Here is a 14690-nt window from a genome sequence, read left to right as displayed (position 1 = left end):
AGACATAAATCCAAAAATTCTAATTTTTTGGAAAAAAGTTTCAAATATTAAATTTTTTGGAATAAAATTTTAAAAATCAACAGCTATTCAAAAAAAATCAGAGTTTTTTAGAAAGCAATTTGAAATATCCATAACTATTCTCAAAAAATCAAATTTTTTGGGAAAAAATTTCTAAAATTTAATTTTAAATATAAAATTTTTTGAAAAAATATTTTTAAAATTAAATGTTCGGGAAAGAACTTTAAAAATCTATAGTTATTCTCAAAAAATTAAGTTTTTTTGAAAAGAAATTCAAAAATTCAGAATTTCGAAGACAAAATTTAAAATAAATTTTTTTTTAATTCTAATATAAAATTTTACTAAAAAAATTTCCAAAAATCCATAGATATTCACAGACAATTAAATTTCTTTCCAAAAAATTTACAATTTCACATAAATTTTTTTTTTTGGAAAACCCTTTTAAATATTTTATTTTCTAGTTAGAATAAAAAAATTCTTCATTTTGGAGAGGATTCAGGACCTCTAGACCTCCCCATGCAGACGCCTGAGAAACGGTAAATCTTTTGACAAAAATCACTCAGGGACACGACGTTACTTGATAAACACAAAGATTTACATGATATTTTGCTGTCGATTGTCGATGTTTCTGCTTCTTTTCCTCCTATTAGTGTTCTGAACCTTGATTGGGCGAATTCAAAGGATGTCCTGTTAAGCTTTGTACAATTCCCAATAATTATTGGTAGATAATTCTTTAGTTGGGAAGAATTGCCCTGTTATGCATTTACTAGTGATCCTATGATCCTAGTGATCCCTTCGCTTTTGTTCTATTATCTGTTATCATCCATTAATATGGGTTATGAAATACTTACCCGCTATTTTTAGTATAAATTAGTATAAAGACAAGAATTTGAATGTCAGAGTAGTGTAATATTATTGTTATAGAATGTACATTTCATAATCTTATTCCTTCAGGATCTCTCTCTTCAATTCTCTCGACCATTATGGATCCTCCATATAGATTCTATGTCAACTAACCGCGTCAGACACAATATAGCACATCATTGGCTAATTACCAACTGATTATTGGTCTTTTCTCTGCTTTGTTTCAGAGGAGAAGTTGTGTGATACAATAAAGGATTGTAAAATGAGGACGTACACCATAGAGGAAAATACTCTTACGTAACCCCTCGTTATGAAGAAGAAGAAATTAATCCGATGTTGATCCTCAATTATACTCTGAGTCCAACAATGACTTACATTTATAACTCTGCAACAAATTATCAGTGTTACAGTGTTTTGTCTTTCGACAATAGTAATTATTTTATACTTATAACTTAAGTTACTCACCTGGCATTGCCCAGAGTTATTAAGTGTCGACTCAGAGATAAATTTTGCTTTTAATAATACAAAAGATATCTCTCCAAGAAATCATCAGTGATAGTACCTGATTTTTTATGAGCACACTCACACACAGTTACTCAATACATGGGTTGTTCTCTCCCCAAGAATGAAAAAATAATAAAAACAGCTTGATACAAAGTTTGGAATGGGCATGTTAAAAAAAAAAAATCAACATGGTAACCCTGACAATTTGAAGAATGTTTTAGAGGGGAGTAAAAATATTGCTTTTCATTAGATCAGCTACAATCAGCTGTGACAAAGGAGGAAGGAAAAAAGGATATAAACAAGGACATTTGTGAGATTACTCCGATGTCGAATCCCAATTCTACTTTGAGTCCAACAAGGACTTACAATAATATCACTCCAACAAATCCTTAGGGTTACGCTTCGTCTTTTATGACAACACGCGAATGTTCAAACAGGTTTTGAATATAATTGAATTTATTTAGTAAAGGATGTTCACTACTCAGGAATTTAATAATAATGAGAACTTCTAAGGAAAATAAAACTCATTCTTTGTACTATCAAGTACAAATTAACGGGCAAGCTAAAAAAACACGCCGGATTTACATGTATGACTATAATGCTCCTTTGGAGATAGTCCATTTGAATTGTCAAAATAATTAATAAGATCATACGCTATAATTTTGCAGGTTTATCAATATTATTATTATTTTTTTCTTTTAGACAAAGCTTTGACAATTTTGATAGGATGTTTCTAAGTCATATTTTTGAATGACCTTAAAAAAATTGTATAAATGACTTTAGTTTGAAAACAATGTAATAACAAATTTGGAAAATACTTTTATTTTGGACAAAAAACGCCGCCTTTTCGGAAAATTTGATAACAAATAGTCACAAGTACTTGTTATTAACATTTTTTTTTTAAACTTACACTTATTTGACCTTTTTTGCATCTTTAACTTTTGTGATTCAAATCTACCGATGATTAATGAGATTTAAATCTTTCATGTATGAAAGAATAAATTATAAGAATAGTTATATTTTACCGGTTAACAACATACACATTTTTGTAGATGTTCACTCGACGGGATTTTAGTAATTTTCCAATCCCGCAACTATAATATATAATATTGTGAAAGATAACATTATCAGAGCTGGAGAATGGATCGCACTCACAATTGGGACGTCTCTAGACGCACTTAAGTTTAATTCAATAGCAACTTCTGACTTGACTAAAATTTAATAATCTTGTAATCTTCTTGTCAGTCTAGACTACAATACTAATATCCTCGTTATCCTATTTTCCGCTATTGTTGGAAGAAATAAAATAAGAATGTAACTATGCTCTTGTAGTAACAACGCAAGTTTTATATTTCACTAGTAACACGCATGAACAAATTCAACAACTCTATCTATTTGCCTTTTTATCATATTTACAATGATTGTATATCTGATATAACAAAACAAATATGTTCTTTAACATCTAAATTCTAATCAGTCACTTTAAAACACTATACTCTTGCTACTTACTCTAGATCATTGATTCCCAAAGTGGTCTATAGTGACGTCCAAGATGAGTACGTTTTGGTCTACTTTTTACATGTATTTAATGCTATTTTTAAAACCATTTTGTTGATGTTTCACTATGTGCATATCAATATGGATGATCAATATATATGATCAAATGAAAGACAATTAATTTTAAAAGAAGTTATACCTTTCCCCCTTTTTGATAGTCACCAGGATTAAGGAAAAAGTTAGAGATCGATTGTGATCAAACATGGAACGAACTAATATTATGTATGGTCACTATAAGAGCCAATTAAATTTTGAGAGGTCAAGGTCTATGCTTAAGTTAATATAAATATCTTACAAGATATTATCAATGGTGCCAACTAGGAGTGGCATGGAGGGCTGTACCCCCCATCAAATTAAGGAATTTTGTGTTTTTCCAACAAATTTTATATTTGAAAATTTTTCCCCAAAAAAAATAAGTTTAAGTAAGTAAACCATTGTAGATTTTTTAATTTTTTGGAAAATGGCTTTGAATTTTTGAAATTTTTCTCCAGAAAATTTGAAATTAATTTTTTGGATTTTTTGTTAAAACTATAAATTTTTCTCCAAAATATTTAACTTTTTGGGAACGGCTGTGGATTTTTGAAGTTTTTCTACAAAAAAGTAATCCCCCTCAAGATATATTGCTTCAGACACCCTGCTTCTTTGTCAATTCATGAATATTTTCCAATATAAATAATCCATCATGTCTAATGATAATTAGTTTATAACAAAAATTGATTAGCACTTCTTCCATTATAATTGATGTCGTGTTTATTTATTATTTAATAAATTTAAAGTTCTAGAACGGTCAAGATTCGAACTCCATTCTAATAATATTGTGTTTATATGATGATAATTAATTAATATAATTAATAAAAAAACATATTACTCGAAAATAACACTCATTAATTTACCTATAAGACATATATAGCAAATCCACAATACCTATTTATCATATATCCTTTTATATTGAATTAAAATATACAATCGTATATATCAATAAATTAAGTATCATTTTTCGGCTTATTGTTCCAAATGGTCCATCGGCGTGATGTTCTTCGTCAAAAATGTTTTCAGACAAATGTCAGCTCACGAGTACAAATATATGAGCTAGGTGTTACTATTATTGGTCCATGAGCTGTCATAATGAAGTCCAGAAACTTTGTTACGATCATTTGAGAGACCTCACCTCTTACTCATTTCCGCCAGACGTAGAACCGAGTCACCCATGTCATACCAAGTTACAAGTAAGTGTCTCTACCCAGATATTCTTGGACAAATTAAGTGATTCAAGACGGTTTCTCGAAAGCTTATTAGTTTATCTGGTAACATCTCAAGCCAAGTGAACTACAAATCAATTCCAGTCTCACACAAGTTAGGGTTTATTCAAGTCAAGTCACAAATGGAAGAAAAGCGAATCGAGTTTACATGTTATACTTTAGCTACACTGAACATTTGCCCACGTTTTATAATAAGGTCCAGATATATCTCATTGGTCCTGTATCTATAAATAAAACATAGAGAAAGGAATAGAGTCCTGTGTACGAGTAGGTACAGCCTAGATACATAAAGGTAAGGTACATAAGTCATATTCTTTTTCTTTTTTTTTTTACCCCTCCGAGGGAGACTTCCCGTAAGGAAGATAAATTATATTTATCTTCCTTACAGGAATCCCAAATATATGCAGTGCCTATCTTATATTTGTAAAATTTATGCTTATAAATGAGTATAGCTCATTTTTAAGTGTGCACTTAATATCTCAAAACTATATAATTTAATAAATAACAATATAACAATGAGCGTGTGTAGCTAAGGCTCAACATGGTATATTAAACAAGAGAACGGGTGTACTTATCTATATTATTATAGCAAAGTTCATCAACAATTAATAACTTTGAGCAATGCCGGGTACTCCCTCTAGTAATTCATAAAAGAAGTTTGTCTGTTTGTCTATACCAAGGGTTGAAGTGTGTGCTTAATATTTTAGAACTGTGTAACTACTTGATATAAGAGATAAAAATGTAGCAACGAGCGTGTGTATCTAAAGCTCAGTGTTTCATATTAAAAAAGAGAAGCAAAAGGGGAGTACATATGTATATTATTAAAGCAAAGTTCATCATCGACACCTTATAACGCTGAGAAGTGACGAGTCCTCCCGCAAGTAATTAATAAAACAAAGTTAATCTGTTGACCAACACCTTATTTTACAGTTTGTCCTTAATATTTTAGAACTACGTGATTTCTTGATCTTTTCAATACCTGGCACAATAAATAACGGTGTAGCAACAAACTAGTATAGCTAAAGCTCAGTGCGTAGGGGCGTCTTCAGGGGGTGAGGTGGAGGTGCTGTAGCCCTCCCCAAATTTAGGAATGTTTCCTTTTTGCCAAAAAAATGGGCATTCTGCAAATTATGCAGCAAAACAAAAAATTGAACATTTGAAATTATTTACCATAACAATTAATTTTCCAATTTTTTTTTAATAGCGATAAATTTTTGATTTTTTTTTCTTAATTGTAATTTTTGGATATTTTTTCAAAATAAAATTATAAAAACTTAGCTCCTCTCAAAATAGAATCCCGCGGACGCCCCTGGATGCGTCATATTAAAATAGAAAGTAACCCTTAAATACTTTTTGTTGGGCATATTCAACATAACAAAAAACCGCTAATTGGTGCAACTTTTTTACATCTGAGATACCCCCGTTGGTAATTGTGATTAGATATTAGTATGATTGTGCATCATTAAATTACACTAATTTGATAATTATTCATAATTAATACGGGGAAAAAGTATCCAAAATTTCTTTTATCCCCCTATGACACGTTTATTATTTGTCTGCCTTTTTGCCAACCCCTAATAACTCCGAACAATGCTGGGTATTCCCGCTAGTACATACTACGAACAAAATTGGGCGTGCTTTCAATCTGTTTCTCATGAAAACAGTGTCTCTGATATAGGTTGTCTCTAGGTATCTTGGGTCTAGCTACATAGTCCTGAAGTGTCCACGTGACGTCAACATTGTTGATGTCGGCCATCATGGAGGCTTAAATTCAAGAAGTTACCTATTTGTTGTTATTTTCGCATTTTTTGGGATTAAAAAAAAAAAAAGGGGTTAAGGATTAGGGATGAACCAAAGAACCAAAAGATTAAAAAGATGACTCCATTGGAGACATTGTCATACGTGCAAGTGTCTAGCACGCAGGTGCTCACAGATAGTTATAAACATATGTACATGAGAATATTGAAGATATATTATTATTATTTACTGCGTAGTTTGACGAGTTTTTTTCCATTTAGCTTTCTTTTTTCCTACTTTTTCTAACACATACATATGTATAGAAATTGTCGTGACTTTTTAGAATTGTTATAAAAACATTTATTTGAACTTGATTCCTAATATATAATTATCTACGTCTTCAGTGGGTAAGAGAGAGGTAGACAGTCTCACATGAATGACGCACATTAGGAATCTATAAATTTTCCATTACATTTCAAGTAGGATATGTGGATTGATTGATTCTTACAATCCCTCTCCTTATGGGCCATACGTTTATTACGTCATGGAAAAAATACAATTTGTGACCCCTTGCCTCTCTGCATCCAAATGGATTTTTTTCTTGCAGCCTTTAGCCTCCAATAGATAATAAACTATGATCAATTTTTTATATTGTGATTCCTTATTCATTTAGATTCTTTTTCGATGGTGTCTTGTTGGGATGGGTAAAACTACAATTGCTTATAACGTAAAAAAAAATAACATTTAATCACTGATATGTTTCATATTGAAAAGTTTTTGTTGATCAGTGAAACAGGGATCAGTTATCAATGATGTGGATTCTGAAATATCCTATACCTAGAGATGGGTTTTTTGTAAGAAAGTGAGGAAAAGGTGGGAGGAAGGCAATTGGTATTAGGCCCTTATGATGTCACATATTATAAGCGGTAAATCCTTTGGAATAATATAAATATTAATAATTTTGGGATTTTTAACTTTCGTCTAACCTCCAAAATGAGGAAAACAAAAATTGTCTAAATCCTCTTGAGAGGGCATATAGAAAATTTATTTTTTGGTTAGCGGCTAGATTTAATTCTCTTATGAATCATTTTCTCTATTTTGAAACATTCAAACGTAATATCTCCGAAGGAGCACTATTGTTTATAGGGATTTCTAGTGTTACTTTGATCCTTATTTAAGACTGAAGACTGCAGTCCCGTTCTGTTCAGTCTCGGTCCGGTCCATTTCAGTCCGGCATAAAACTGATAAAGTTCGATCCTTGATGACGCCAATTAACTTTATTTTTCCACTTTTTTAATCATTTCTAGTACTGAGAGTTCGAAGGACCATTCTTAAGACTGGGATGGACCTAATAAATATGGACTCCCACAACACTAGTAATTTACACTAATATGTAGAGTAGATATGTCGTATATGAAAGAACTACAAACATTTCGACTATTTTCACATCTCTAATTTCGACTTATTTAATTCATTTTTTCGCTATGTAGTAGTCCAAGCCCTGGGCATCAATCACTCCCTCAATAAATATATTCCAAAAGATTCAGATGTGATGATGACTCGCAGTCATATGTCCTTTGAGATAAAGTCGTAACAGTGTTCTTTGTCCCTTTCAAGTTCTTCTAAACATATGAAAATTTCATCCTGTCACACCCAGGGCGGTTTCCACTGTCATAGTAAAACTATTGAGCTGGTCGTATTGGCCGGCTAGGATCCACCAGAATCATAGTCTTTTGATAAATGCAATCATCTCTGGAAATTTTGAGGTGCTTTTTGGACGACTTGACCTTCTTATAAATGATGGATTTACATAGATTCATCCTTTTCCGTCTCAAGTTTCCGGAGTCTGAAATCACCTTTTCCTTTGTATTAAATAGATCCATGATTGAGACTTACCTCCGCCCATACTTGTTGCAATTCATCTCTTGTAATTTACCAAATGTTGACTCCATGGTGGTGAATTATTAACTCCAATTAATACATAATCCAATAAAAATATTGGATATTTTGTGATGTTTTTCATAACGTTATAAATAACAGAAGAAAATTAACCAATATCTTTTAGCCTTGTCAATATACAATGACGTCACTGGGGTGGTATGAAATTGCGTATAAATTTAATTTAATTTTTTACTATTTTTAGGATAAAAATTGGTTTAAATGTAAATATATATTTATCTCTCCGAGCGAATATTTTATAAACTTCGACAACGAAGTTGAACGGAGCTTATGCTTCTGACTATATGTTAGTTCTATTAGGTTCTAGAATCTGACAAGGTGCGTCAACAGGGGGTTGGCTGGAGGGACTGTAGTCTCCCCCAACCCCCAATTATCCGCCAAAAAAAAAAGAAATCTTCAAATAAAATTCCAAAAGATGTAATTTTTGGAAAAAAAATAATTTTCTGTGAATGGTTTTTGAAATTTTTTCCCAAAAAAATTAATGTTTGAATTTTTCTTTCAAAAAAATTAATTTTCAAAATTTGTTTTGTGATCAGCTCTGGATTTTTGAACTTTTTCGTGAATAGCAATAGATTTTTTTAAATTTTTTGGTGTATTCCTGTAGATTTTTGAATTTCCTTTCCAAAAAATTTAATATTTCTAATTTAATTTTTGAATTTTTATAATAAACTGTATATTTTTCAAAAAAATTTCAAAAAAATAATATTTGGATCTTTTTTTTTTCCCAAAAAATTTAATTTTTGGACTTTTTTTCCAAAAAATTACATAATTCTAATTTCAATTTGGAATTTTTTTATGAAAAACTGTATATTTTTGAAATTTTTGCCAAAAAATTAATATTTGAAATTTCATTTTTCATTTTTTTTGCCAAAAAAATTTAATTTTTGGATTTTTTTGGAAATAAAATCCAAACACCAACCTCTCCTCCCATAAAATACACGCATACTTATAATCCTCTAACTGCTAACTGGTCATTTTGGAGTTTTAATCATTTAAAAAGGTGTTCCTTATTCATCTTATCTTAGAAGGGCTGAAACAAGATGGATACTCCTTTCATTGATCGAAAAGGGTGACTCAGGATTTATTTGAATAAAAAATATTTGAGTTATAGAGTACGGATTCAATAATTTGATTCCTGTTTAGTAGTGTTAACAAGATAACGATTTTTACATTAAAATAAATAGTAGACATTAGTAGTCAACTGTATTAATGTCATATATTATTACAAGCGTAGCTATACATTTGTAATTATCTTATTGATGTTAAAAAGGATTGAATATCGAAACTACACAAGTAAGTATTTATACTTACAGACAATGTTGATATTATAATTGTATTTTATGAATAACCCTACCATCCTAAAATAATATTAATTAAAGTCAAAAATATTTTGCACTGCGAAGTTTTATTTTGAAGCGTACAAAATGTAAGGATGAGAAAAATCAAAAGTTAAACATTGATTTTAAGCCCCCCCCCTTCCAAGGGAACGGGCCGGTGTACTTTAAAAAAAATAGGTTTTTTTGCTTGTTTTTTTATACAAAACTGCTGTTTAGCGCAAAAACTAACAACAAAATTAAATTGCTCTCTCAATTGCCTCTTCAGACACTTTTATATGGGTATAAACCTCAATTATATATTTTTTTTACATACAAAAATTTAAATTATTTTTAAAAAATATACAAAAAAAAAAAAAAAAATTCCAAAAATCCAAAGCTATTCACAGAAAATTATTTTTTTTTGGAAAAAAATTTGAATAATTAAATTTTTTCGAAAATAAGTTTCAAAAATCAACAGCTGTTCACAAAAAGTTTTATTTCAAATATTACGTTTTTTGCTCAACTAGATAATTTGCCCGAATAACCTATTTTTAAGAAAATAAATCTTTCTAAAAAAAAAAATTACCCCTATTTTCCCATAAATTTTTTTTCATCCTGACCAAAAGGCAAAAATTTCTTAATTTGGGGGTGGGGCTACAGCCCCTCCAACCCACCCTCTGCGGACACCAATGCTTAGTGTTTAGAATTTGAGACCTTGACAGGGTTTGAGTACATCCAGGGTGCACTAGTGGTCATTTTTGTATATCAAATAGTCCCTTTAACTGATTCATTATTTATATTGAGGAAATTGAATCTGCAATTGTGATACATCAAACAGTCCCTATAAGTCAGGGGTGGGTTGAGGAGATGAGGCCTCTCTTCCCAAATTAAGGAATGTACATTGCTTTTCACTATAAATTTTTTGGGTCTGGAGGAAAAATTTAACACGAAAATAAGGATAAAAATTAAATTATAGAGCAGAGTAAAAAAAATTATATTAGCAATTTTTTGAGAATGGCTAGGGATTTTTGAAATTTTTTGTAAATAGCTGAGGATTCTTGTAATTTTTTTTTGAAAAAATTTAATATTTGGTATTTTTTTTTTAAATAAAACTAATTTTTTAATATTTTTTCTGTGAATTCCAAAAATTGTAATATTTGAAATTTGTTTTCAAAAAATTTTAATTTTTTTTTTTCAAAATTTTAATTTTTGAATTAAAAAAAAAAAATCTTGACCCCCTCCCCCCCAAAAAAAAATAATATATATATACATATATAATCCTGTGGACGCCCCTGAACCCCTGCCCCAGTTACTCAAGAGGGCCTGGGTATTTGTGTGATCATAAGAACGGATCTTCATAATATGCACTTTTAGCTATAAAAAGTCCATAAAAACAATGTTATGACCTTGATAAGTATGTTTGTTCTTGTAAAAATTCTTATACATGAATATTTCCCTTCGAAAAGGGAAGGATTACATTATGAATATACATAGATCTATGCTCATAATTATTCATTTTCAATAGGAAGGAAGTTGAATGATTTTTATATTTGTTGAAAAATAGGGGTGAGTTAAAGCAGTTAAACAAGATTTGCAATCATCAATTTCTGCAATACATTGATTTTGTTTTTAAATAAAAAGGATATATTTAGTGTTATAGACATAATCCAAACAGTCCATTTAATTCGTTCAATGGGAATCTCCAAACTAATATTTTATTCTTTACGTATCTTTCTACAATTATAATTTTAAAATTCAACAAGATGTAATTGATTAATTAGCAATAGAATTTCAACAAAACTAATACTGCCCGAGCTCTCTCAATGATTGAAGTAGCCGACGTCAGAGGCAATGATGGCTTCCAGGCAGCGGTAGAAGGCCTGATACCCGCTGCAGATGTAGTCCTCGGTCATGGTGTCCCAGTACTGACAAAGACCGGCTTTGAGGGCCTCGATGTTTAGAAGATAGACACTGCAGGCCTTTCCCTCAACATGCACCCAAAAGGTGTAGTCGAGGGAGTTGGCATCAGGACTGTAGGGGCCCAAAAGTATCAAAAAAGAGTTCAAAAGTGTTTATGCAACAAAGGAGATGGGGTTCTTTCATTGCTGGCGTCAAAAGTGTTTTTAAGGCTCTTTCCATCCATTTTTTTAATAGCTCTTTGGACATGAACTTGAGGGGATTGGCCTGGGCTGGTTTCTTTAACTCATCCGGATCTAGTTTAATAAAGTATTGAATTAGTAAATGTTCAGATTTCAATGGACCACTCGGTACTACAAAGCTATAAATAGAGCCGTAAAAAAATAAATATTAAAATAAACCCATGAAAATTTAAAAAATGTTTGGAAAGTAGCGTAGACTTTTATTTGATCAGCTGGAAGCAGCTATGAGCCAAATGAAATAAACGCACTGTATCTAATAAAAACTTAGACAGGAATTACTCCGATGATCCTCATTTCTAGTCTTAGTAGGTCCAACAAGAACTTACAATTATAACTCTCCCACTCAAAACTTACGACTTTATTTGATCACAGAGTTAAAGACTTGACTTGGGTTTGAAGTACCAGATGTTCTATTGAAATCTGAGCACTTACTAATTCAATAATTGATGAAGGTTAAGTGATTGAAATTAATTCATATTTGGCATATTAAAACATAAACAATTAGCTACAAAAATAAACAAACATGAGTTCTCTAGCTTACGTACAAGTCGAGAAAATAATACTTGACGATCGACGAATTTCTATTTGTACACTCCAAGCAGTTGATTTTCTCCAGGACCACTGTCAGCATGTTTGAAACGTTGGAGAGGAAGAAGGGCTCTGTCAAAAGGTCAAATTGGATATGAAAGAGTTAAATAAAACAGCCCAGTCCAATCCCCTCAAATCCATGAGGCCCATACAAGAGATCTGGGAGTTTCACACCAGACTGTCTAGAGAGCTATCCAAAAAGTGGGGGAAAGAGCCTTGTAAGGGTGAAGAGGCCACTTTTCACACAAGCAAGGAAAGAAACCCATCTTCTCCGTTGAAAGACTCTTTTGAATGAGTTTTTTTAGTTCTTTTGAACTCTTTTTGATACTTTTGGCTTCCCTCCAGCCATGATGCTAACCCCTCGACTACACCTTATGGGTCCATGTCGAGGCGAAAGCCTGCAGTGTCCGTCATCTAAATAACGAGATCCTCGAATCAACTGTCAGCCAGCACTTAGACACCATGACATAAGACTACATCCTCATCGGGTGCAAGGCCTTCCACCGCCACCTGGAAGCCATAATTACATGTAAGTGTGGATACATTAATGATTAAGAGATTTAAGAGATCTAAGAATATAGAACATAGATACTAACCCCTCGACTACACCTTTAGAGTGCATGTCGAGGCGAAAGCCTGCAGTGTCCGTCATCTAAATACCGAGATCCTCGAATCAACTGTTAGCCAGCACTGGGACACTATGATATAGGACTTCATCCTCATCGAATGCAAGGCCTTCCATCACCGCCTGGAAGCCATAATTGCCTGTAAGAGCGGATACATTAATGATTAAGAGATCTAAGAAGATATTTATAGTTTTAATTTTGTTGAAATTCTATTGTTAATTAATAAATTATATCCAGTTGAAGTTAAAAATTCAAAGTGTTCAGATTTTAATGGACCTCTCGGTATAAGGATATTTCCCTTTCTCTGATTATAATCCCTTTCATAATAATAATAATGTCAATCAATTTCTCATTCTTTCATTGTGGTATTACTGTTTAAGTGGAACAGTTGTAATGGGTACTACCAATTATAAGTATTATTGTAATATTCTTAGCTACCCTGCTGAATTACCAGACTGCTTCAAACACGATTCAATCAGACATAAAAACTCGAGTGGTCTTTTATTACTTGTGACTTGACTTGAATTAAACATGGGTTTCTTGAGGCTTGAGTTGGACTTGAGATTTTAATTGAGAAGATTTGATTAATTTTTCTTAACAAAGAATGTCCTTAAAAAAGGTCATGAAAATATTATTTTTCCTTAAATAAATACATGTAAATAAAAGATAATGCCTTGAGTGTTACTACTAATTACAAACACATGCACAACTTGGTCCTATGTCTGGACTTATAATTTTTCACCATCGACATTTCCAATATACCGTAATAGATATTATTGACGTCGTAAACATTGAACTTTTTATTAATTCATGAGAGGAAAGGCCTGTGATTACGTCATTAGCAAAAATGAGGGCAAAAAAAGGTTTATTTTTATTTTTTGGGGAGGCGGCTTGATTTTTTGATTTAGCTTTTTTTTAATCAAATAATTAAAAAAAAATTTTTTTAAATCAAATAATTAAAAAAATTTTTTTTTTTAAATTGAAAAAATTTAATTTAATTTTATTATATTTTTGTCCAAAAATTTGGTATAATATTTTTTTTCTAAAAAAATTGCAAAAGTCCACAATTATTCACAAAAAAATTTCAAATATTATTTTTTATGGAAAAAAATTTCAAAAATCTACAATTATTATAAAAAAATTAAAGTTTTTTGAAAAAAATATTTCAAATATCAGATTTTCTACTAAAAAAATAAAAGTTTCTTGATTTGTGGAGGGCTACAACCATCCAGCCCACCCCTTGCGAACGCCCCTTAAAAAATGCTTTGTCAGCAGGACATAGGTATAGGCTGATACGACGCGATAAAAATTTTGGATCATAGAGAGCATCCCTAATAAAAAAATCTTTAAATAAAAAATCCAAAGTCGAAACAAAATAATAAGAAGATAACAGTTATATAATACATAAGTCAGAAACGACAGCTGCACCTTTATAAGGGCAAGAAAATTAATATAAACAGAAAAGAAAATATCCGAATTGTATAATAATTAACCTTCAATATTCAATTTCAAGAAGGCATTTAAATTACTTACTATATCGGCTGCATCATTACCTAGTTGTTGTTGTTGTTTTTTGCCATTATCACACAGCAGACTCAATTTTTTACTAAACATAATGGATAATGATGAATGGCGTGATCTGCAAAGTTGGGAAAGGTCAATTTATGTATTACAATATCGCAGGAAAACCCCATATGTTGTGAAACTTGAAATTATTGCATCCGGACAAAATCCAGATTCCTAATAAGCAAATTCTTAGCAATTTATGAAAGTATAAAGGTAAAAAAAAAATAGACAAATTTTCTGCAAGAACCGTTGGAAGTGAGGGGCAGGATTAGTGTTGTGTCGGTCCTTACTAGGACTGAGAACCCCGGTGCAGTCCCACTTCTCGCTCCTTAAAGAAGGTAAAATCGATCCCTCGTTACGTCATTGAGGCTCTTTTCTCTCTTTATAACTCTTCCATTATATAATAGAATACAATTATATAACTAAGTAACAGTATAATATGTTCGTATTATATTGTATTATAATGAAAAAATATAATGTTTTTTGTCAGACTTGTACATAATCTTAATACATATCTCATATATCTAAATAAACCAT

Source organism: Lepeophtheirus salmonis, chromosome 4 (genome assembly GCF_016086655.4).
Source record: "Lepeophtheirus salmonis chromosome 4, UVic_Lsal_1.4, whole genome shotgun sequence".
In the NCBI taxonomy this organism is placed as follows: Eukaryota; Metazoa; Arthropoda; class Copepoda; order Siphonostomatoida; family Caligidae; genus Lepeophtheirus; species Lepeophtheirus salmonis.
This window is presented reverse-complemented; position numbering follows the sequence as displayed.